At 41.4% G+C, this 25510-nt stretch overlaps 1 protein-coding gene across 1 annotated transcript in view; it reads left to right on the top strand.

Annotated features, from left to right (window-relative positions):
- LOC126412887 (zwei Ig domain protein zig-8-like) overlaps positions 1–25510 on the top strand; it is a 1343258-nt gene that overhangs the window by 822661 nt on the left and 495087 nt on the right. The window contains exon 3 of the mRNA XM_050082777.1: positions 21643–21710. The gene's annotated coding sequence lies outside the window, so the exon portion shown is untranslated. The remainder of the gene's footprint in view (positions 1–21642; positions 21711–25510) is intronic.

The raw sequence follows: 25510 nt of genomic DNA, 5'->3' as shown, positions 1-25510 counted from the left end.
TTATACAGACCATTGTTTGTGGTACATTAGTCTCAGAAGTGAGCACCTGCGGCAACGGCGCATCTGTCACCATTCTGAGAAATCTATGATCCAGTCTTATTAGCAAAGTCGTCACTCAGGTTAGCAACGGATGACCAAGCTTAACAAATTCTTGTGGAAAGGTTGTAGAATTTCCATGTAGTCTGTGGCAGGTACAGAATATGTGACCTTCATCCTCTTCTACTTCACAATAGCAGAAAGGGATGTCTACTATGCGCCGTCTGTGAAGACATTCATGGAAACATTTCTGAGGTTGGATTTTAGTCTGGATGTACGAGAGGCGAAGAGCTTACTCATTGAATATGTATAGAATTTCGTGCAGTTGTGGACCCATTTCCCGCAGGCGTTGGTGCACTACATGCCGACTATTCGTACTTGAATCCAGGCGATATTCTAAAACTTCGATAATCCTGCGATAATCCTGCCCACTCAAGTGGCTTCAGTCCAACGGAATCTAAAATCTTTGTACTGTTAGAACAGATAACGTGTCACTGAGTAGGAAATATAGAGATTCGGAAGAGAAATGTATTGCTTCTAGTACTGATGGAAGTTCCCTTGTCATTCCACTTGCCTTGCTGCTAATTCGAATAACCGATAAATATGTACACAGCACGCGTATCAGACAGGGTACCTGGTCTTGGAGTCGTCTTTATAAATGTAGTTGCTTTCGGATGCTGTCTTAAAACAGCGCCAAAGATTTATTTTTTTAAATTAATATGAGTATCTTTGTCGAAGGTAATGCCAATTATTACTTCACCTGAAATCATTTCAGAGGGGACACAGAAACTATTTACACTTGATACCCCACTGATCTTTCTTGAAATGTGATTATCTTAATACACTTGGGCTTGCGGAGGATGAGGCCTAATAATCCATAAGCGTAAAGTTAAGCATCATATAGTTCGGTCTGTGGCGATGGATTTCAGATTGTTGGATACATATTGATTCCTCTACAGTTGAGATTCGGCACAGAGGAACCACCGACATAGATTTATGTGCTTCAACCGAGAGTGCACTGCTAGGGGTAGAGGGCATTATTCCCCCAAGTAAGCTCTCAGCGCTCTATGTTGTCATTTATTAATTCTGATGAGGCAGCTGTCAGAGACACAACTACAACAACCATCACCATAAATCATCATTGCATGTGTCATCGCACGGTAAAGGGTTTTTGCCTTACCGATGTTCGAGTCTGACATAGCTCTGCACATGTTGATAGTCACCTTACATTTCTTTTCCACATACTTTGTAATCCAGAAAAAAAGTATTAAGTACGCGTTTTGGCTGAAACACAGCTGTTTGTCACTAACCAGCCGCATGAGAACATCAACAGAACCTTTCGTTTTGCGAAACCCAGCCAGATTACTAACATGTAAATCTACCGAAGTGATAGACTTTGATTTGGATCAGCTATGAATATGTGTAGAGAAAAATAGGAGACACAGACTTTCTTTATGTTTGCATATGGCCTTAAGGGGTTGAAATACTCGCTTGGAAAAAATATAGTTTAATATTTCTGAATGTATACAGTTGAAACGGAAAAAGATATAATCATAAACTTCAAATGTAAGTTCTATGGTTTTCATTGTACGTTACAACGGCGCATCCGGATTTATCGGAAAAGTTATTTTTTTCGAAATCGCCTCCGCACCCGCAGTTTTGTTTTCCATTTCGACATTTGACTAATAGCAGAAGGTATAGCATAGTTCACACCAAATTCAAACACATATATGTAAAATATGTTTTCTGTTATTGGTATTTTATTGTTATATTTTGTGTATATATCTCGTTTTCTAGTTTTTACGTTTTCAGATTTAATTATGTTATTTTACAAACTGTTTGTATATTACTGATATGAAATTGTTATAAATCTCTACAATAATGAGGAAGTGTACAACCGTCCGGGTCAAACTAATGCAGCATGCACTTCGATTCTGCGCACCGAGCACATCTGACAGTTGTAATGTCGTAACACGTGTATTTTTTTTTGAATACCACTTCATCACACATGACTGAATTTGGTATTAACGATTCAATACCCTTGGCCATTAGTCAATTGTCGAAATGAAACATAAAATATTGGGAGGATGGAGGGAATTAAGAATAAAATGACTTTTTCTACAAATTTAGGTGCATCGTTGTAACATACATTAGAGGCCATAGACACTTTATTGGAAGATTTATTTTTATATCTGTGACGTTTTCAACGGTGTTCATTCAGAAATATTAGGCGCAGTTTTCTATACAGGGATGCTTCACACTGTTAACGACCATATGAGCACGCATAAAAAATATGTGTCTCTTACTTTTCTCTACGCTACAACATATACAAATCTGATTAAAATTTAAGTGTATCCCTTGGCTAGGTTTACGTGTATGATAACTGTCGAGTTTTGTCCGACTTTCCGACTGAGCACGTGCGACGTTTCTGTTCCTGGCAATAAAAATTCCATGGAGTATGTATTGGTTTTAGAATAACAGTACCGAAATATCGAAAGATTAGCTGTCAGCTGCCACGCACACCAATATTCCCAACTGTTACGCACTTAACTTTGGGCGAATTTCAGGAACACGGCTCTTTCTTGCGAAACAATTTTTTCGTGACGATTTTCTCCTGACCTGTAGCGAGAATACGCTCCGTTAAAGATTTCTGCAAATTTAATATTTTGTGCAGTAATGGGAATCTAAACCGGTCCCCCGATTTTCGCCTACAGAGAGTTATAAGATTAGCACCTTTTATATCTCACAGACCGATTCTGGGTACCAACCTGTAATTTCACAATATATCTAGAGTGAAACACGAAGCTAATGAAAGAGTTCTTGTGAACTGGGTCACATTCGTGAATTATTCGTAATGAAGAAGCTTACATTTTTACTAAGGAGAAAACAAAAACGGTTACCTCATCGGACGCAGACCAATTCCTTTTGAATTTTATCCATTGGCAGAGAAAGCGCCTTCCAAGGAGTCCTGGGAGAACTGCTGAGCCTTTAAGCTAATTAGTGGAAGACAGTGTGCCTAATTCTGCCCGAGTTCCCATGTAGACTTTAGTTTTACAACGATTTTATACAGTACTTGCCGCATTAGGTCATTATGGAGCCGGCCGAAGTGGCCGTGCGGTTAAAGGCGCTGCAGTCTGGAACCGCAAGACCGCTACGGTCGCAGGTTCGAATCCTGCCTCGGGCATGGATGTTTGTGATGTCCTTAGGTTTAACTAGTTCTAAGTTCTAGGGGACTAATGACCTCAGCAGTTGAGTCCCATAGTGCTCAGAGCCATTTGAACCATTTGAACCATTGTCATTATGGATGTTCCTCAGAACACCTTCATCGCATTGGAATCGATTCATATCCCTACTGTGTTTGCACAAACTGAACTGACGGTGATATTAACGACATACTGTGAGTGCATAAAATGTAAAAGAAAGGAACGACAGCTTTTGTAACAGCTTTTCCTCCCAAAGGAAGTATTCCCACAAGTGGTTGCATGACTGCTCTTCTTGGTACTTCTTAAATTTCACAAGCTGTGAAGGTATCATTCTAACTGCAACTCCTTACTGGGAGCTAAATTAGATGTCACTGAAAATGCCGAGTTCCCGCAATAAGATCACAACCGACTACTTGTCCCATCCTTGTCAAACTAGCTATTTCGGTATGTAAATTCCTGTAACTATGAATTAAATTACTGTGCATTGAAATGTCCACAATCTCTGTTGTTTATTAAAGTTAATGGATTGCCCGATCAACTGTTTTATTCTACCAAGAAAGTGTTCCTGTTAAATCTGTACTTCCCTTCAGTAATTCTCATTTAGCTTGTGTTTCCATGTTATTTTAATCAACATAACTAATTTGTCAAACTATTATGAATTTAATATCAATCCAGTCCGTTTACACGATTATATTGTGGCAACATTTATTCCTTTTATATGATTGGACTGATACTTGTTGGAGATCAAAGACCACTATCCAATATAGCGTATGTGCACGCGCCACTACGTACGTCATTAAGATGGACTCGAGACAAAATAACCATCGTCTATAGCGTCTTATCTAATCCTAAGTTGTCCTTGGTTCAAATGGCTCTGAGCACTATGCGACTTAACTTCGGTCATGAGTCACCTAGAACTTAGAACTAATTAAACCTAAATAACCTTAGGACATCACACACATCCATGCCCGAGGCAGGATTCGAACCTGCGACCATAGCTGTCGCTCGGCTCCAGACTGTAGCGCCTAGAACCGCACGGCCACTCCGCCCGGCAGTTGTCCTTGAATTGTATCTAATTTCTTACTTAATATTTGGCAGACGGCAGTATTTAATGAAGTTAAACAAATTTTTCCAAACGAGGCTAATATGTATTTGCACCTGTACTGTTTAGAAGTACATTACGATACTGTTATCGAGAAATAAATTTCTCACTCTTGTGTCGCATATTGATCACAGGGGAATCTACAATAATTATAAACGCCAAATATCGCTAGAGAACAATTATATTCTAGTAGAGAAATAATTTTAATTCGTGACAGTGCAGGTATTCATGTGACCAAGAATGTCCCACACTGCCTGTGATGGCTTCTGCAGTCAGTGATCTGTACATTCTTAGGGGGGAAAGCTTTAGGTCAACCATCAGGTAACATAAGCATAGCTGTTTGGTTCGTATATGAAAGTCAGACCTCACAAGCTATATCTGCTGATCTGTTCCACCACCAGGCATCATCATTTCGACATCTATTGAAAGAGTAATTTCAAGAACTGACCTTATGATAATTGTAATGGATGTAATGTAACCCTTCACGTACTGTACTGTGGCATCTCTACAATCATACATAGTCCTGTACCACTACATCCTAGTGTGTAGTGCAACAATACATTGTCTGGAAGTGAGATAACTGTCATAACATTTAGCTTCCACATAGAGAGGTCATTAATTGCAGTCGTCGCAAGCCGCGGTTTGAGTGGCGTAGTAGCATGTGATCTGCGCCAGTGCCTTTAAGATGACATTTAAAAGTGAACATAAACAGATAAAACGGCATGGGGAGCATGTCTTCAAAAGAAATTCAGAGCGGAGAATGGAGTTTTCGAGCGCAAACCCGTTAGTGTTTAATGATTCACAGTCACTTAAATTTTGAAGTGTGTCTTCGGTTTTGATGTTACGTTTACTTGTTCATCATCACAATTTCGTTGTGCAGAGCTAGAGAATGTTCTTGTGACAATAACAAGTACATGAACAAACTGATAACAATCCTCATAGAACAGAGCGCTATGAATTACAGCTTTTTAGCGAATTCTTAGAAATCCTACTACAATCCTTGAGGAATCAAACCACTGATTTAATTATTTAATACACTGAAAAATTTGTGTCTCATTTCTGTGGATTCAAGAAGACCACATCAGGATACTGAGCAATTTAGAACTGAAAGAGCAATAACGTTAGAAGATACCTTTATCAAAACTATTCTCAGCATACGACTAGGAAGATATCAGTATTTAAACTAATGAATAAATATGTGTCACTGCATACGCAATACATATAGTTTCACGATTATCTAAAGGGTGCTTTATTGGTCCATTATTGTCTACGGTTTAGCTTAATGATGTTTTTGACAACGTTCGAGGCTCTGTCTTTCAATCTATTAACAAACGACATCGCTACATACAATACGGTTGCATCCTCTCAAAACTGTACGGAAATACAGGAAGACCAGCAAAGTATCGACGATAGGTACAGGGACTGCCAGTTGAATCTGAACTTAAGTGAATGTGACGTATCGAACATAAATAAGGCGAAGAGGTCATCTACAGGTGATTCTCACCCACTGCAAACCACAAAACAAACCTAAGGTACATAATACGTTACCAAGAGCCAAAACAAATAAAGGACAGTATATGGAAATTTTTTTCGATATTTCGGGAGCGAAAGTGCAAACGTACTATTCAACTAGATAGAACACTAATGTATGTACAGTGAACCATATATCCCTAAACAATACACTTAATAATGGTCTAAAATTAATTAATTTGTTGACACGATAACACGAGTAAGATACTAAGATATATTGATGTACCACTTCTTAGAACAGATATATTTTGTTGTCAGATGTCTGTAACGAAACGATTCGTACCGGAGATAAATCTGTTGCGTGATGAAGTTTAGTAAATTTGTGACAGCAAACAAATTACCGGAAAAAGAATCTTACATACGATTGTCATTCCGACCAGAATATTTGAAAATTAAATCCGTAAGTTGAAAAATGAAACAGCCTTTGAATCTCTGATCTCTCTGATATGAGCTATCAAAAAACACAGTCATCATCCAGAAAACCAGTTTTCGGGTCGCAGCATGTCAGTAGGTCACAAATATTAGTTTATTATTCTCCTACGAAGTAAAAATATCTCAAGGAAATCCATACCATTCGGACTTAAGTTTGGCACTGATGATATACTCAAAAATGATTTAGAGTTAACGTAGACAATACCACAGAAAGATAAAATACTGAAGTGTTCAAAAATTTAGAACCCCAAAAGAATGAACGGAACGAAACTATATTCTATGGATACATTGGAACTATTAAAACAGTAGACGTATAGTATACACTTAGATCTAACACCACCCTCTACTCGTGGTCAACGAAGACAATGTTACTTCAAAGTCCATCAGTGATTAGCCACCAAACTAAGTGACAACATGCCCCGTGGATATTAGTAAATGCGTGAGTTACAGAGGGCATGAATGACTGATCTCTAAGGATTACTTTTCTTTGCTACTACGTCAGGGAATCGTATGTGGAACATGTGATCAAAATAACGACGTGTGAAATCGCGAGGAGATACTGGACGAAACAAAACGAGCACAGAGTGAGGTGACCGCCAGTTTCTATTTATCTCCGTAAAAGACGTAATAGCTTCTTCCATGGTGTAGACTCCATGTTGAAACACTATATTATTCGTCCCGATTACGTACCAATTCGATACTAATGTGAATTTACCTATGACCCTCAAGACATTACATTCAGTTTCATGACAATGAATCATAAACTATAGCCTGTACTGCCCACGTAAATGCTGTTACCGAGCTGTGATGGTCACATTATAGTAACGATAAACGTGTGAATATTACGGTATTGATGACTGGCTCACCGCCAAGTTTAGTTCTTCGGCACTTCATTGCAAATTTTCTCCTTCCCTCCAGTACAAAGGCAAATTCACTTTGCTGTGTCTAAGGGCTCAGTTTAATTTTAGTTGCTTAATCTAGGAGATGTTAATGACTCTGCGTACTTTGTAGAGTAGTGTTGTTGAGACAAGGAAATTGTGCAACCAGAGTCGGCAAATAGCCCTCTTTTTCTCCTCACCATACTTGAGACAGATTAATGCAGCCCGTCACCAATTCCTCTCCAGTGCCAGCCTCTTCATCTCATTGCCGCACTTACACCCGAAGTCCCCAGTTATTTGTTACTTGTTTTATATATTTCAGTCACTGGCTTTCCTTGCGGCGCCCTCTACAATCATACTTCCTATTCCGCGAAATCCGTGTCCTGTCATCCTGTCCGTCCGTTCTTCTTGTCCATATTTTCCTTATATTCCTTCCCTCGCCAGTTATCTGGATAAGGTGCTAATTCTTTTTCTTGTCAAATTTTCAAAATTCATCACCACTTTTCGATCGCTTCTGATTTATTCTTGGAGCATAGTCTCTACTGCAATACAACCATGTCCGCCGGGTTGCATTGCATAGCAGGCGCCAACAACAGCCTATTAAGATTCTGTTTGAGAAACATCCCACACAGTCCAGGGGCGCGAACTTCGCCATCAGCGGTAGCAGAACTGCCGCAGTTTTTCCTGCGTCGATTACGTGTCTGAATATATCTGTCAGTATAGAAGAGGTCTTATGTCTCCAAGCCACTGGTTGCGGAAACAGTTCAACTGTTAAAATCGTTAAGTCAGTTACACTCCACTTCAGCAAGCTCAGCGAGCAAGCAAGCCATGATCTTAGGGAAACTGTTGACACACTATCGAGCTGTCACCTTAAGCAAGTGCTGTTGTGAACTTGGAACCAAATAATAATTTAAATATTTACAGTTGTCACTTGACTCAATTGTTTGTACTTCGCACTAACTTGATAGTTAATGGACTTCTGTAATTATATTCTGGTTCTTCATGTGGCTGTACTGTGACTTTAATAAATATTTTGATGGTAGGGAAACTGACATTGGTAGTTACATAGCCATCTTTGTAGTAAAATATAGTTAGGAGTGGGTGACTGTGTCAAGACCCAGTAGTGACGAAGATGTTTGCCTGTGACTTTCATCACAATAGCTAGATTCTCTTCTTTTTCGTTTTCTCCGCAGTCTATGATTTACTTCCATGCCATGCTGTGCTCAGAGCGTAAGTACACACAGTGTCTTTCTGAAATTAAGTTCGACGTTTGATGACAATATACTTCTTTAGACGAGAAAAGCTCTTTTTAATCGAAATTGTCTGCTCTTCATGTCCTCCTCGCTTCGTCCATCTTATCTAAGGCGATAATGATGATGATAATAAAACGATAAACAGAATAGGTGTGGAATTTATCGAACAATGTGCTCCTGATTCCTTATTACCTAGAATTATTGATCTCACCTGACAGTCATCTGTTGTCTCTATCGTCTCGCGCAGCAGGAGCTGTAGCTAAATAAAGCATTTGACATGAGGCAACAGGGACAATGCTACAGATCAGAAGACAGATCAAGTAAAATTTCGGATATACTGACCATAAACTCAGAAATGTGAGATAGCCTGTTACTTCTATTTACGGTCAGTTCATCCACAATCTAACTGAGGGCATGACACGAAAACATAGTGTTGCAAGTCAAGACAAAATGATAGAAATAGATGAATGTACGAAACAAAGCTCCTTTCTAGGTAGAGATGTTGCTAACTGATAATTACCTTGGAAATAGTGAATAGCCAAAAGATTCGCTAAAATTTGTTAAATTTTGTGCTTAATAAGGAAATCATGTTCCTTAATAGGCCGTAATGTAAATGATCCTTACTTAAATCTTGTGATTAGATAATTTTGACTTCTTGTCATTCTCAAGCTCATGTAAAACCAATTTAGAACAGCATCACATCTCGCAAATCACCGTACATCGCCATGCATACGTTAAACAACTCACATTAACATACCACCTTACTGTGTAAAATTCTTACTTTCATGTATAATATTACGTGTTACATGTTGTATTTATCAAACTATTTTTCACTACATACAAAAATTTGACATTATATTCCATCCATAAGTTGTGAATAGATCCACTTCAACGCGACAACTTTAACATTATACTACGTACTTTGCTCTAAATACTACAGCATGACAAATGACACAACTGATATTTTATTGTCAATGATATGCATATATCCAAATACTGCAGGACTATCGGCAGCCAATGTCAGAGGCACTTTACATATATTGCTAGTGTGCTAGACTTAAATGATTTGTTGCATACAAATCAGCGACCCAGACTGTGTAATGGTATACTAACAGACATCATAAAATATTTTATACAGTACATTAACAATGATATTTGATGTAAGTACAACTTTCACAAAATATTGGAAAATGAAGAACCCATTAACTGCTCGCGAGTCATATTTAACGAGTGCCTTGTATTACTTATTTAAACGTCAGATTCCGTGGGACCAAATTGAGGATCAAATCTCCAAGGTCATGCAACGTGTGAATACATTAAGTTACAACATAAAAGTAATAACAGTCAAAAATAAAATGTTTATGGACCCGCAAAAAGTCAATCCATAAGTTTAAGTAAACGCAATCAACAATACAAGAAGAATCATCTTAATTTTACAAGGAATTCCGCGACAGAATAGAAGGAGTGACCCCTTGCTAAATTCTTCGGTTTCGATTTGAAAGCATGTGGATTATAGCTAAGGTTTTTGAATTCGAGTGGTAGCTTGTTGAAAATGGATGCAGCATTATACTGCACACCTTTCAGCACAAGAGTTAAGGATGTCCGATTTAAATGAACGTTGGATTTCTGCCAAGTATTAACTGAGTGAAAGCTGCTAATTCTTGGGAATAAGCTAATATTGTTAACAATAAGTGACAGTAAGGAATGTACATATTGAGAGACCAATGTCAAAATAACCAGACTAGAGAACAGGGTCGACAAGAAGTTCGTGAACTTACACCGCTAATTGCCCGAACAGCCTGTTTCTGAGCCAAAAATATTCCCTTAGAATCGGAGGAGTAATCCCAGAATATAATACCATACGACATAAGCGAATGAAAGTAAGTAAAGTTGACTAATTTTCGTGTCGAACGATCACTCACTTCAGATACCGTTCGAATAGTAAAAATTGCAGCATTAAGTCTTTGAAGAAGATCCTGAACGTAGGCTTTCCACGACAGTTTCCTATCTATCCGAACACCTAGAAATTTTAACTGTTTGAGAAATGAAAATAAATGGCTCAGAAGCAGAAAAGTCTGCACAAAGAATATGAGGCCACATGAAAGTGAGAATTCTCAGAATTCTAGAGTTTGGATGTATCTATATCTTTGAGAACAAAACATTATCTGCATTTAGTTGTCCAACTGTGGTACTCACATGTTAGAGTTAAGTTCCCAATACGATATTTAAACTTGTCACGTTAACGTGGATCCATTCAAAATGTATGGATGGAATATAATGTCTTCTTTTTACGTGTATTGACAAATAATTTCACAGTTACGATACGTAATGCGTGATCTTAAACATGTAAGCAGGAATTTTGTACGTTAAGTTTTCTGTTATGTGAGGTGCGTAATGAGTTGCTTATACGTAGCGATGTACGTAGTTTTATGCATTCAATGTGATATTCTTCCGCGTTGGTCTTACAGGTGATTGATAATGACAAATCACACAACTTAAATAAATATAGTCTTCATTACAGCCTACTACAGACCGTGTTTTCTTCTCCGAAGTGATTTGCGTTGACTGTAGCCCAGGCAGGAGTAACACAAACTATCTATCGCAGAAGCAATAATAACTTCGTCATGCCTCTCGATTAAGATAATAACGGAAGTACCACAAAAATAACGACCGTAATAACCACCAACGTATAACTGACCAAAGGCAGTACGAACACGAGCTGCTCGTTCCGCGGCTGCTGACACAGCATGCACGCAGACGAAGTGGTGGAGGCTCACACGCTAGTGCTATCACAAGGGCCTCAGATCAAGAACTGAGACCTACTGGAGTGACGGGAGCGTCTGTCGTCAGTTTAGCCAATGCAGACGTCACACCACAGTAGGCGTCCGCCAGCAGAAGGACATCTTGGCCAGCCTAACAAGGCCGGCGATTACGATTTGTCCTGGGCAGCGATAGCCTGGTCTCCCAGCTCAGATTTTTTTTTACGGTGTGGGTGGGGAGACTGAAGTAGCGTCGGTCTGGGAAGACGGGCAAATCTAGTATCGTAATGCCCTGCAGCCATGGATTGCAATTCAAAGACAGGCACGGAAACCTTTGCAGAATTCCGCCACTTTACAACTTATTAGGTGTAATTAGTCGGTGGTTCGTAAAATACTCGATCTCCACGAGACGATAGATGTATATTTAGAGGCTTCTACGATGGCTCTGGTTGCCATGTAGAACAAGTTTAATATCATTTACTCATCAGTTAATTTCATCATCCTTCACTTATAATCTGGGCAACCCCTGAACTGTATCATTAGATTCGTAACTGTGTGAGCAATCCAATTCTGCAATCTGAGATGTGAATACAATTTTATTTTACTACTCTCTATTTGTCAGGTGCGTGGACGAGCCTGCAGCCGTTGCTTCTCCATGCTTTGTAAGGAATATTTAAAACAGCGTACAAAGAGAGGAGCATTGGTTCGAAATGAGATTTATCAGACGTAACGAGACGGAGGAGAGATTTACTTGATCACAATGTCATGACATGTAAACAAATACAGTGAGTGCAAATAGACAAATACAGTGCATCATAAATAATTTATTGGACCATCTTTTGCAGCTCTAGATGCAGCAACATGGTATGATGTTGTCCTGAAGCAGAATGGCCCACAAATCTAGGACAGCTACCACCGAATTCTGTACACAGTGACACAGTGTCATCTGACGTTTCAGCTGGTCCCAGCTCTGTAGCGGACAAGTACGGGGAGCAGGCAGCCATATGAAGAAGTTGTAACATGACGTAGGATTCAGTATTATTATTTTTGTAGGACGTCATATTCGTCGCTGACTTTAAATGACGATGACATGTATTAAGGCAAAATCTCTTGCAGTAACACTTGAAAATGGCCCAAAGGCCAAAGTTACAATTGCGTAATAAGTAGTTTCTACAGTCAACGGCGAACATGACGTGCTTCAAGAATTTCTGTATTTCTGTATGACTGTGAACCCCAGTCACGAGAAGTTAATGACGTAGGAAGTCTTGAGAAACTCAAGCTGTACGTGGACGAGCATTATCTTGCTGTCAAAGGCCACCTGGTAGATCATCTGGGCCCGTTAAAGTGTCACGTAACACGGTTTGAGGGGTCCGGCTATTGTAGCCGCGGCCCCTCAGACCATTACACCGACTGTACGGGTACTGCGGCGAGCGACGCGACAGCATGGGTGGAACTGTATTCATCATCAGGCTGCCTCCAAAACCGTATTCGGTTACCATCCGTCCCCAAATCAAATCGGATTTCACCACGAAACACCGCGTTTTGCCAATCTGTGGTCCTCCACAACGTTCTGGCTTGGTACCACTGTCGGCGGAGCTGACGGTGTCTCGTATTAATAGCGGTACATGGCGTGGCTGGATTGCAAATTCGCGTCCACGCGGGGTCTACGAATGGTTTATGGAACGACTAGCACCCGTACATCAGCTTGTATCGCGGAATGAGTCACTCGAAGATTCCTGATCACTTTGTCGCAAAATTCTTTTAACCTTGTTCCGGCATAACGACAAGCGACGGCACGAAGAGGAAGAACGCAAGAGCAGAGAAGGCTGTGAGACAAAGTTAGTCAGTAGTTCTCTGACTAGGACCGCACCACGACATGAGCGGCCTCTAGCAGAAGAGAATAAGGCAATATAAGCGCCGTTCCTGCCAGCCTCGGCCGGACTGTAGAAGACGGACACTAGGAGACCCGGACTACAAGAGAGCGCTACGATAGCCGTTACTAGTGATCCATATGAATGAGTGACACACTTACATGGACATTGTATACAGTGGAGGACACTGATGATTTGCACATTGCCATTGCTTGCGACACCATTGTAAACCAAAGTTACCTACTGTCAATCTACTTTATTGTAATGAATACCATTAATGTGATTTGCCTGAATTGCTGGATAGCTATCCGAGAAATAGGCACTCTGTTGTAACTGCGACCGGGACGGCCGCGGGGTTGAAATGACGGAAAGCGCGGGCGGGACCCGCGGAGAGGCCAGCGAACAACACCAAGGGGCCGGCCACGGTGGTCTCGTGGTTCTAGGCGCGCAGTCCGGAACCGTGCGACTGCTACGGTCGCAGGTTCGAATCCTGCCTTGGGCATGGATGTGTGTGATGTCCTTAGGTTTGTTAGGTTTAAGCAGTTCTAAGTTCTAGGGGACTGATGACCACAGCAGTTGAGTCCCATAGTGCTCAGAGCCATTTGAACCAACACAATGGGAGAGGACGGACACGAAAAACGAGGGGACAGAACGAACAACAACAAGATCGAACAACGGAGTCACAAGGAAACCTAACAAACACGTCCAATCGTACACAGAACAAGAAAGCAAGTAAGCTGTCTAACGCGAGGCGATGTGTCTACAGACGTACGCGAGATTAGACTGTCAGGCTGAGTTTTTTTTTTTTTTTTTTTTTTTTTTTTTTTTTTACAGGCAGGCCATCAGCAGCATACTAAGCCACTCTTTGGCCACAGAGAAACCCAAAAGATACAACTGAAGACAATAAGAGAACAAATTCGGTAGACATATAAACAGAGACATACACTTTTAAAGAACATGGAGCCGTTCACGGGCGTAGAGTCCAAGATAAAATTTGTTCAGACAATTGGACACACACAGAAACGAAAATTGTCACACGCGAACGGAGGAGCACAAAACTAATAACATCGAACCACTGGAGCACGAACAACAGCACACACAGAAACACGAGGCGTTGATCTCCGGCGCGGAAATGTTCACTAAGCGTGTACGAGTCCGGGGACCTGCCAAGAGAGGAGGAAGGGGGGTGGGAGATGGAGCTGGGTGAGCAGAGATCCCATGGGCAGGGGTGATAGGGGGAGGGAGGAAGCGGGAGGGGGAGCACAGGGGTGGAGGAAAGGGGGGGGGGAAGGAGAGAGAAGGGAGGGAGGGTGCCCAAAGGAAAAGACACATTAAGGGGGAGGGGAGGATCAAAGTTGATAGGAGGGGTTGATGGAGGGGAGGAGGACATCATCAGGGAGGGGGAGCTGGCGGAAGCCACCTTGGGAGAGGGTAACGAGGGTGGAGAGATGGAGACCGGGTGGGACGTGGGAATACAGGCGCGGCAGCGGGCTGGGTTGGGAGAGGATGGGCGAGACAAGTGGGTGAGGAGGATCGAGTTTGCGGGAGGTTCAGGCTGAGCGAGAGGCAGGCGCTGAAGTACTCTATCGGGGCGCCGCTATTGGTAGCTGGAACCACATATTCCACTGTGGCTCCCTCACACTAAAAGTGGGCCAGGAGGCGCGCGTCGCCACAGCTTACGGCGCGATGGTGCAGAGACCTCTAGGGGTCTTCGACGTCCATGACGTCTGGCGGGGATTCAAATTCTGCAGTGCGCGGTACCAGACACTCTGTAAGAGACAAGTGGGCAGGACCCCACAATCCTCTCACCTCATCGTTACCCTGGTAGTTCCAGACACGGTACGTCACACGTGGCTGCCATCTCGTGTTCAGTGCTTCCAACATCGCCTGATGGAACACTTCCAGCTGTCGACCTGACGAACCACACGGCGTGTCGACCAGCCTGCGGTTTTCATGTCGGTGATTAGGCCCTTTTCAAACTGGCTTAACTGTGAGAAATGTCGTCCAAGACGTCTACCTTGCGTTCTGCGTCTTCTAGTGTCCTCCTGGTGTCGAGATGTTATCGTCACGTTTATGACTCGGCAAGTGTGCGCCATTCAGATGCGGCCCACTGTCCGATTGCAAGCGCCAGTGCAGGTTCTGTGGGCATGCACATTAGCACCAAACTTGGATCAATTTCTTATCTGATCATTCTCCAATTAACTTGCCGAAATTTTGCATTTGCAAGTTTCTTCCTTCTGAATCTTCTGTTTCCAATGATAACGAGTGAATAATGTGTTATTTTCTTCCAAGGTAGCAGGATTTCATCAATTCGGTACTTGGCGGTGTGTATTTCTGATGTTAAGTTCATTGATAATCTCGTTTCTACCATTCATCACTACTTTTATCTTCCTTCTATTTACTCCTAATCCATAGTGTGTGCTGGTTACACCGTTCAATCTATTCAACCGGTCTTTAAAATTCTCCATCATTTCCGCTGAGGGCAGCAGGAGAATGAACAAATCATATCACAGCAGTCCTTTCACACTGAATTTTAATGTCACTCCTCTGCCTACTTCTCTCGAATAACACCATAGGTGTTCGTACGGTTACTAACCCGAGCAGAGCACAGCCATGTAAGCACCGTTGCGACCTCAGCTACTAAGGCGGTGGCAGTGCTGGACGAGACATGGGACCACGTAACGCTCTTAGGAACGTTGTTGAAGATTATAGTCTTAGTGGTCCAGGCGTTATGGTGTAGAGATTATGTTGCATGGGCATACTGGCGTCCTAATCTTTGAACGTGGCCCGCTCACCGGTCAATGTTTTTGTGATAGTCTGCTGCCTCCCCACGTGCGTCTTTTCCGGAATGCATTTGACCCTGACTTCAAGTTTATGGATGACAATGCGCTACACCATCGAACCGCGCCTGTGGAAGAGCTCTTGGAGCGAAAAGATATTCGGCGTATGGACAGGTCAGTATGTTCCTCTGACTTACATCCCTCCGCGCATTTGTGGGGTACATTGCAGAGACGTATTGCACCGAGTCCGCATGAAAAAACCTATCATCCAACAGATGTCAACCGCGCTTGTGAAGAAATGGGACGCCCCGCCTCAAGAGCTCCTTAACAATCTTGGGGCTAAGATGGGAACGTGCCGCCCTTAATGATCAGCCACCCTATTAAGAACCATGTTCCACCTTTTGTAATGTTCAGGGGGCCATCATAACTCGGTGTAATTACTGTCTCCCAGTAAAAATTTCATTTCTGTTCGTGTCATTGCATGTTTCGTTCAATTAGCTTCAGCACTATACTGTAACAGTTATTTCTATATATGGTCCACGTTTCACCGCGTTATGTTACTTATGACGCATCATACTTCAGTCCTCATGTTTCAACACAAGTCTGCTATCAGTCAGATGGGTTCAAGTTTGGTAAGATAAATTGCACAGTAGTAAGATACACTACTCCTACTGGAGCAGAGTTCGAACACCCGTTGACTGTCACACTTGAGGTTTCCTAGGATTTCCATGAATCGCTTGTCACGCGGGATTAGCCGAGCGGTCTGAGGCGCTGCAGTCATGGACTGTGCGGCTGGTCCCGGCGGAGGTTCGAGTCCTCCCTCGGGCATGGGTGTGTGTGTGTTTCTCCTTAGGATAATTTAGGTTAAGTAGTGTGTAAGCTTAGGGACTGATTACCTTAGCAGTTAAGTCCCATAAGATTTCACACACATTTGAACATGAATCGCTTAAGTCTCTTTTTTTAAAGAAATCAGAACGTAATTCACTTCGTGTTCTTGACCAGTTCGACCTTCAAGTATTCTAATGTTTCTTCTTATATATGTCTAAGTCTAACGACTTCTTGGTACAACGGATAAGATCCCATAATTTTCCTTGTGTCTGTCTGTGTCACACAGATAAGAGGGTCGCAATTCTACCGCCGTTCGGAAGTGAATATGTTACAGTTACTATTAACGATGTACCTCAGTGATGTATAGTTTCATGAACCTCCATGTAGTGTCCCTCACACCAGTGATCGCAAATAGCAGCACTAAGTTCACCCGTTAAATTTCTATATAGCATCACAAGAAAAATGCAAGGACTAAAAAAAGTAACTTAAGTGGAAAATTATCTACTACTGATATGGTATCACTTCAGTTAACTTTGAAAAAGAAATCTGTGTAACAGTTAATTGTCATAAAAATTATTATATTGTTTCCAGAATCGTTATATCTGCTTGTGATGTATTTACCTTACTGAATGAGTGATGAACCTGAGCGTAAGTACGTCAACTGTCTGTGAGAGAAATGTATACGGTGAGATTATAGCTCTAATTTCCTTTCACGAAATACGGAATAAGACTGTAATTGTTTATGAGGGTTTCAAGAGGTCAAAAAGTTAGAGTAGGAGACCCCACCATCTGGATCAATATGACGAGTCATTAAACTAGCAGACAGTATGTTAACTAAAGAGGCAAAGTTATCAAAAGAGGATAAGGTGTATGGTATTTTATAGCTCTTAGATGAGGTTCAATATTGGTGAACCACAGTCTCTTCCTAACATCTTATATTATTCGTTTTAACAGTATTTGGTTTTAAAATTAATTCTGCATGTATTGAATTATGTCTGCAACAGATATACCTGCGTTGAAGAGATTCCCTTTAAAAACATCATTCTAAGCTCAAGTCTTACTTTTCGCATGTATACGCTTTCTTACAACTTCCTAATCATTTCTACTGCCTTCGTAATAAACATTATAGCAGTGTGCATAAATATGGGACTTATACGTGTCATACACATGTAAGAGGCTGAGTGTTAGATAAAATGCAGCAACAGACGATGGGGGAGCCGGAGCGTTAGGTTCTCCAGTATAGAGAAATCATGACTACAATGAGCTTTATTTTCGTTCAGTTTGTATTTTGGAGTACTATTTTCAGACGGAGATGGAGAACGAGGCGGATGTGGTTCTGTATTATCGTTATACATCAGCTTTACTGTAGAATGTCGAAGGAAGAGCAGGGGATTTGTAATGAAATATATTTTCATGTGAAGGTTAAACGGCATTTTTCTGTCTACACCTGCGCGAAGGCTGGCACAAAGGTAACATGTTTGAAATTATTTGCATTACCATTATCACTCATAAACTTTGTGTCTGGCAGTACAGCAGTTTAGTACCTTATCGTTTGTGTTACACATGCCGCGCAATTTTAGAAGCTTAATGTGCACTTGTGCACCCTGCCCCCCCCCCCTTTTTTTCCTTCTTCGAGTAGGGATTCTGAATAAGAGATAAAATAGTGGAAGAAATTTCAAAGGTAAGGTAATTCCCCATTGACCTCACTGATACTTCACTTTCCCGGCTGAGGACGTCGCGTCGTTTGTTTAAGACGCGCACCCGAGCTGTGGCAATCTACAGCAACAGGTGGCTACAGCGATTCTCGCAGGACTTGTCTTTTGTCAGCAGCCGCTACCTCCGAGGTCTCGTCAGAATTACAGGTCTTCATTGCTCTGTGCAGCGAAACCTTGTGCAGGCATAAATGACCTTCCGTTTGGACGTGCTGCATTCAAAGAAGTAAATTTGAAACTATGATCCTAAAGCCTACCATCATAGTCACTACTGCGGCAAATGTGTGTAACTAAGAACATGTATATGAGCCTGTTAGTTGTTTCGAGTGAGTATCACATTAATAACTTGATGGATTTCTTACTTCGATTAGAGGAAATGCGTTTGAATGATTCTGATATTCTAGAAAGTTCTTTTGAGGTCTCTCTCTTCACACGTGTTCCTATGTCAGATACGGACAACTGAGGTTAGGTTTGGTGTTAACTCAATGAACCTATGTCGACATGTAACTTTTTATTCAGTGACCAGTGGTAAGAGCAGAGAGGGTTCCGGTGGGAAGCCCGTTATCACCTGTTATTCCCAATTAGTTTATGGAAGACTTGGAAGAACGTGCCCTCGGAGTCGGCGGCCTTGAAACCTGTGTGTTTTTTCAGCTGCGACCACCGCGCACAGTGGGACTGATGATACGGGGTTGGCGCCGAGGTCTACAGCCTTTCTGCCTTGCACAAGGAGCGTCTCCAACCAGATTGGTCGTTCTTTTCGGAAATGTGGCGGGAAATGTGTTTTACCATTTCCATCTAAGTTTAGAACCCTCTTATATTCCGTTGAGGATGTTACAGGTTTGACTAAGGCGGTGTGTCTATTTTCTTCTTTGCAGCTGTATCACGTCTTGTATTGATGGGACTATCAGGACCATAGCAGACTTGCGTACTGAGCATGGGTGTCACACACACTTTTACAACAGACGAGCAAATCGGCTACTGCAGAACATTGCCTTTGGACCGGTCATCCTACGGAATATAACAACACGAAGATCCTGGTATAAACTAAAGGAAGATGTTGAAATGAATTTAGTATGTAACCTTGCAAGTTTTTGCTTACACTTTGAGTGGAATTCTGGTCACTCTCTTGCAAGAAACGGAGGGACTAAGATAACACCCTTCTTTGGTTCTGTGTTGGTGTTAGTGTTCACAGTGTGTGTGTGTGTGTGTGTGTGTGTGTGTGTGTTTTACCTGAATTTCTCTGCAAACGGAGGTTTCAAACTTCCTTGCACAGTACTTTCAAGCTGCAGTTCAGTTTTGCCTTGAAAATGTCGCGGTGGTCACCTATTGAAACAGTGTCTGCTGTTAGTGAGGTCACGCGGCTTCATTCCGCGAAGTTATTTAAAAGAAGATATATGAACGCATTTTTCTCCACTTTCTTATGAAGAGTTGACGGACGTATGCAGATAAATACGTTCTGCAAGCAATTATGCAGGCTGTGTGAATTAGTATGCTCCCCAGACTCTGCTATGTTATTATCGTTACGTGAGAGATATGATGGGTTCAGTAGAATGATTGCACTGTGTTCTGTGATTACCGGATCTTTAAATATAACATGCAGGGTTCTGCTAGAGCAGCCTCGCCTTTCACCCACAGGGTATAATGTAACTTCGCCGAGCATCTCAGTTACACTTTGGTATGGGCAACACCGAGCAGTTACATTACTAGAAGGGCGTGTCTGAAATAGTTTGTTGCCCGCTGTCGTGCCTTCTTGCTGAAGCGTAGTAATGCTGAAGAAGTGCTGTGAATTCGTATTGCGTCATGTGGCGCAGTGGGGAGTCGCAGCACCTGTATTCGCGAGGATGAGGTTTCGAATACCCGCCAGGTTGTCTGGGTTTAGACCTTCCACGATTGCATTAAATTGTTTACGCTTAAGACGGAATGTTTCATTCAAAAAGAACACGACCGGTTCCTGTCTCCGTACGCCCCAAGTGTGTGCACTATGTAATTGACGTCGTTTGATGTTCATAAATCATTCAAAATGGCTGATTGGAGAGGAGTTCCGTTACATAATACCCACCGCAGCGAAATAATGTGCGAAGGAACAGTGTACCTAGAAACAAACGCTGTTTATTGGTCGGTACTTCAGGCTAGGGACGGATTTTGGAATCACACGAGTGAGCGCGAACTAGAGACCACCATGAACAGATTCCGCCGTCTTCTACAGATTTTGTTCATATTAGACATGAGATTCAGTTCTGTGCAGGGTTTGTAATAATTTCGCCTTCTACATATTCAATCTAAGTGCTGTATTATATGTTAAAGATAACTGCAATACACTGCTACTTCTTCAGGTACTGAATTTTATGGTGAGTAAAATCATATGTAAGTTTAGAACCATTCAGATATCAAGTTGACAGCGAAGCCGTACATCATTGGTCGTGTACCACCCTGTACCCTGAAGCAGATGACGAGTCTTTTATTATGAAACATGTGATATTTGCATATAAAATGGCATTTTAATGTGTAAAATATTTTACCTGCCTTGAAAATGGAAAATTGTGTTACCTTCCAACAGCTTCTACTCCAAACTGTCTTAAAGGTGCAACGTGTTTTAAATACTTCGGCTTAACTTGATTTCACTTAATGATTGTTGGTGTGTAACAGATTAATAATGGAACCGACAGACTATTTAATACGCTGCTGACAAGGTCTTCCATACAGCAATGCTTTTAGATTTCAGTTAAATATTTGTTGCTAGGAACATTACCATGATATACATTTGGAAAAACCTTCATTTTTCGTAACAACTTTTTTTCGATTACAGAATAAGACTGCAGCTTATAAAAATTGGATACCATCACTGGATTACGAAAATAAACGTCTATTACAGGGTCCTTAGAGGCAAAGGTCTGAACGTGTACAACGGTACAATACTCTCCCCTACATTTATTTTGATGCCTCCCTTAGGAACATTGTTCCTTTTTAATACTAGTAACACAAATTAGTCTCCATTTTTTGTAATGGGAGTAGCCAGATGCTGAGAGTCAATTTACATGTCGTATTTATTATCATTGGTGCCGAACATTCCAAAAAATTATGTTAACTCCACCAACTAACCTGACGCCCTCCTTTATTGTGCTCGTGCTATGCTGTTATTAACGCTTGATGTCTGTCACAAAATATGTATCTAATTAATAACTCAAATACGAATAAATCTGTGGTCTGTATAAATAAGAAGACACACATATATATAACTTGGATTTCTTTGTGTTCCAGGAGCCCGCAGAGAGTGAAGGAATCCGCTACCGTGAAGCTTAGATAGCTAAACAGGAGTTCCTTGTAAGGTGAGTTTCTCACTGCACAACCTCTCTCGAGTACGTCCCACGACGAGTCAACTTTTAAAAATGGTTCAAATGCCTCTGAGCACTATGGGACTTAACTTCTCAGGTCATCAGTCCCCTAGAACTTAGAACTACTTAAACCTAACTAACCTAAGGACATCACACACATCCATGACCGAGGCAGGATTCGAACCTGCGACCGTAGCGGTCACGCGGTTCCAAACTGAAGCGCTTAGAACCGCACGGCCACACCGGCCGACTCAACTTTCTCGGTGTGTATGTAAACGTGCAGTGTAACAGATACGTTTCTGGATTGAATGTGATGAAACTGTCAAGATTCAGTGTTACTTTTCTGATGTAAACAACTAGCCCTGGGCTGAGAGCGAGGAGACTTTGAAACCAACTACTTGTGGACAATCGTTGTCAGCGAAACCCCACAGTTCACCGAATCCCTGTGCACAATATGGGCGATTCGATTGTGAAGTACTAATCCTGTAGTACTAGTTCGGATTTTTCATGATTTTCCGAAGCCCATGCAATGGATCGGCACATGTTGTGCTCCATGCCGATGACGCCCGACTTCATAAATTGTCATCGATAACGTTCCTGCTCCAGTGATCAAAGTACACAGTACAGCATATTTTCTAATTCGTGGTAGAGAACGGCTGAGAATACCCATCACGATCACTGCTTTCAGTTTCGCGTTCGCATTGCTCCACCTGAATTTTAAATTTACTGATTCGATCCTTGTGCATTGCTTCAGATGTTGGTGTATAAGAGCCCACTATGACTGGCAAATTTCGCGTTGTGTCGGCTGCTGTGCGGTCTGCACTGGTAAGAAAGAAAGAGAGAAGTTGCGGTGGCCTGTAGCAGGAATACAAAGTCGTCAGTACAAATCACATGAAGATTAATTGAACTCCTTATTTCTATCAAGAAAATAAAGTTAACTTAAGTTCCCCGATTTCTATACTTCCTTTGCTTCCTGCATACAAGTGCTTTAGCTACTATTACCACTTGCAGAATGCAGGCCAAGTAACGTCTTCATAATACTCAGTACAAATGCTCTCGAAGTGCGCGACTGAACTGCGGCCGACCAGCGATGGCTGGCTTGTTAAGCACTGAACACTTTCTTGCTGCAGACGTAGCGCTGTCCGCTCTTTCCACTGGCGGGCGGGCCAGAGCCTTCTTTCGTAGCACTGCGCTGGTCGGCGTTCAGTCGATGCTTTAGGACTGCACAGTTTGCATATAAATCCGGCTGGAGCTCTGCGTAGTCAGCTCTGCTGCTCCGTTACATATCGAGATAACTCTGCTTAACACTACTTCGGACATAGCGCTGGGAAAAGTTTCGGTGCGTAATAACAGTTATTAGTATGGTTCTTCCCATTCGTTTTAGTAATAATTCTACATGTTTCAACAACGTTTTCGCAACTCTCCCACGATTACTAATAGAAGACTTATACATTACTTTTATTTGTGATTTTGCTTATTGGAAATACTTAAGTATTTGCAACTACTGAGAGAAATGGGATTAAGTGGCTAGTTTATTCAGTAAAACTGCAATGTCAAAGACATCCAGTTCATCAAACTGGTATCAGATCTTATGAACACAGTAGTCTGAATGCGACAATTGGACTGTTTTTTATATAAATGTTTAGAGTCAGATTTAGCACGAGATATTAACACACGTATTGACGGGAAAGGGTTTTGCGCCATATGCATACAGGTAAATCTTAATATGGTAAATAAACGCCGCTTCCGGCACTACAGTCTTTGTTGAAGATATTAATATGAATGTAACAACTGTAAACAGTCACTTTCTTGTTTACTTACAACTCGTAACTAGTGGGTATCTATTCAGCTTCAGATGCTCAGGTAGTAATTTAACATAGTGCTCACACACCTCAAATATTTATTTTCGTGTTCGAGCAGAACATCCTAGAGAAAAAGTCTGAAGGTTTCCCCTTGGTAACGGTGAACTGTTTCGTAAAGGTCCAAGGCTCTGTGTGTTGTATTGTCATCTATTATCTGCGTAATTACCCCCAACACAGCTACTTGGAGGGCTAAGAGATTCAGTTTTTCGGCAGACACGAAAGTGCAATTGCCTAGAATTCGAAGACAAATATTTAACCAATAGAAACAAGTGATGCAATAATTAGCAACGAATTTAACGGGTTGTGGTAATTAATTAATACCAGGAAACATATTTCACCATACAGCCACCAAATGTGTAAAACTAATTTACTGTAATTTCAGCTGAGTATCTGAGAGCTGCCGGCCGCTGTGGCCGAGTGTTTCTATGCGCTTCAGTCCGGAACCACGCGACTGCTACGTTCGCAGGTTCGAATCCTGCCTCGGTCATGGATGTGTGTGATGTTCTTAGGTTAGTACGGTTTAAGTAGTTGTAAGTTCTAGGGAGTGATGACAGATGTTGAGTCCCATAGTGCTCAGAGCCATTTGAGCCATTTTTATCTGCAGCTGAGTATCTGAACTTATTTACGGAAATGAACGTATTGATAGCAACTTAATTTTCATTAGGAATTCTGTGATGTACCAAAGATAAATTGGATCGAGAAAGCCTCGTTCGTTATGTTCCGTCATTAAATTGTTACGAACTTGTTGCAGTAAAGGTTTGCAAAGCTCCTTTGAATGAATATCTAAAACTGCTTCGAATTCACAACACTACTGACCGATATATAAAAATACTATCATCCGCAGCCACAGATATATCTCTAACAGGGTTCTTTGTGGTGCACTTAAGTATTCTGATATAAACCTAAACAAGATACTAACAGCGGGCTCTAGCCTGCATAGTTTATAGTGTTGCTTGTTCCAAGTATCATATTAATGTCAGCGAATGTGTTAATATGCCAGAACGTCAGCCTAATGGAGTCTCAGCAAGATACGGTGGCCGATACACAGTGGCCGAGTTTCGTCCTGATCGCTGGCGAGTTCATTCATTTGTTCGGAAGGGGAAGGCGACATTCTTTGCCCGCTTCCGGCTCGTCAGTGACGCACTGTGATGACAGAATCGAGGCTAACGCCCTGCATCTTTCAAACGATTTTACACAAAGTATTCTATAAAAAACAAATTTTTGCACTATTTTATAGCTTTGTATGTCAGCTACATAATGACGGGCCCACACTTTGTTAGTGGTCGCCGTTATTGCGATATCTGTATTTAAATAAAACTATGCCCGAAATTCAAGTAAGTTTGCAAAGAAAAATAGGGATTTCTATGATTTTACGTTTTCTGCTGTTACATAAAACTTTGCACCATATGAAATTTAGCTAACATATTGAATATTAACAGAATCCTCCGTCGGTTCTTGGTAGAACAACATTATAATAAATGAAAAGCACCAGTTTGCTTTTGTTCTACAATATTGTAGAACAAAAGAAATCAATGTGACCAATCATGAGAAAATTGACCTGATGTAACACACTGATTTGCGATTACGCACACCAGCGATAAGGCCAAAATGAAAAATCCGCTACATAACTCATATTTCATAAACAGTTTGAGATATCGAAATTAGATTTGGCAAAAAGTAGCATGAAACTTCAATATGTACTATGTTATTCAAGTAAACTAAAGAATGTAAATTTTAACGGCCATCGACAGCTGAGTAAACGAGAAAAGTTGTGAGTTTTGGAACAACATAAGTGAAGAAATTACAAGATTATTTTAGTAATGAAGATGTGCTTTATGATAATCTACTGACTTTATTTTTCCTCAGTTCCTCACTTAATAAACTACTGTTTCAGATTTCTCTCACAGTTGGGTCTGCACGATGTGTTACTGA

This window comes from Schistocerca serialis, chromosome 7 (assembly GCF_023864345.2).
Source record: "Schistocerca serialis cubense isolate TAMUIC-IGC-003099 chromosome 7, iqSchSeri2.2, whole genome shotgun sequence".
In the NCBI taxonomy this organism is placed as follows: Eukaryota; Metazoa; Arthropoda; class Insecta; order Orthoptera; family Acrididae; genus Schistocerca; species Schistocerca serialis.
Note: the sequence above shows the minus strand (reverse complement) of the source record. Positions and strands in the feature narration are given on the sequence as shown.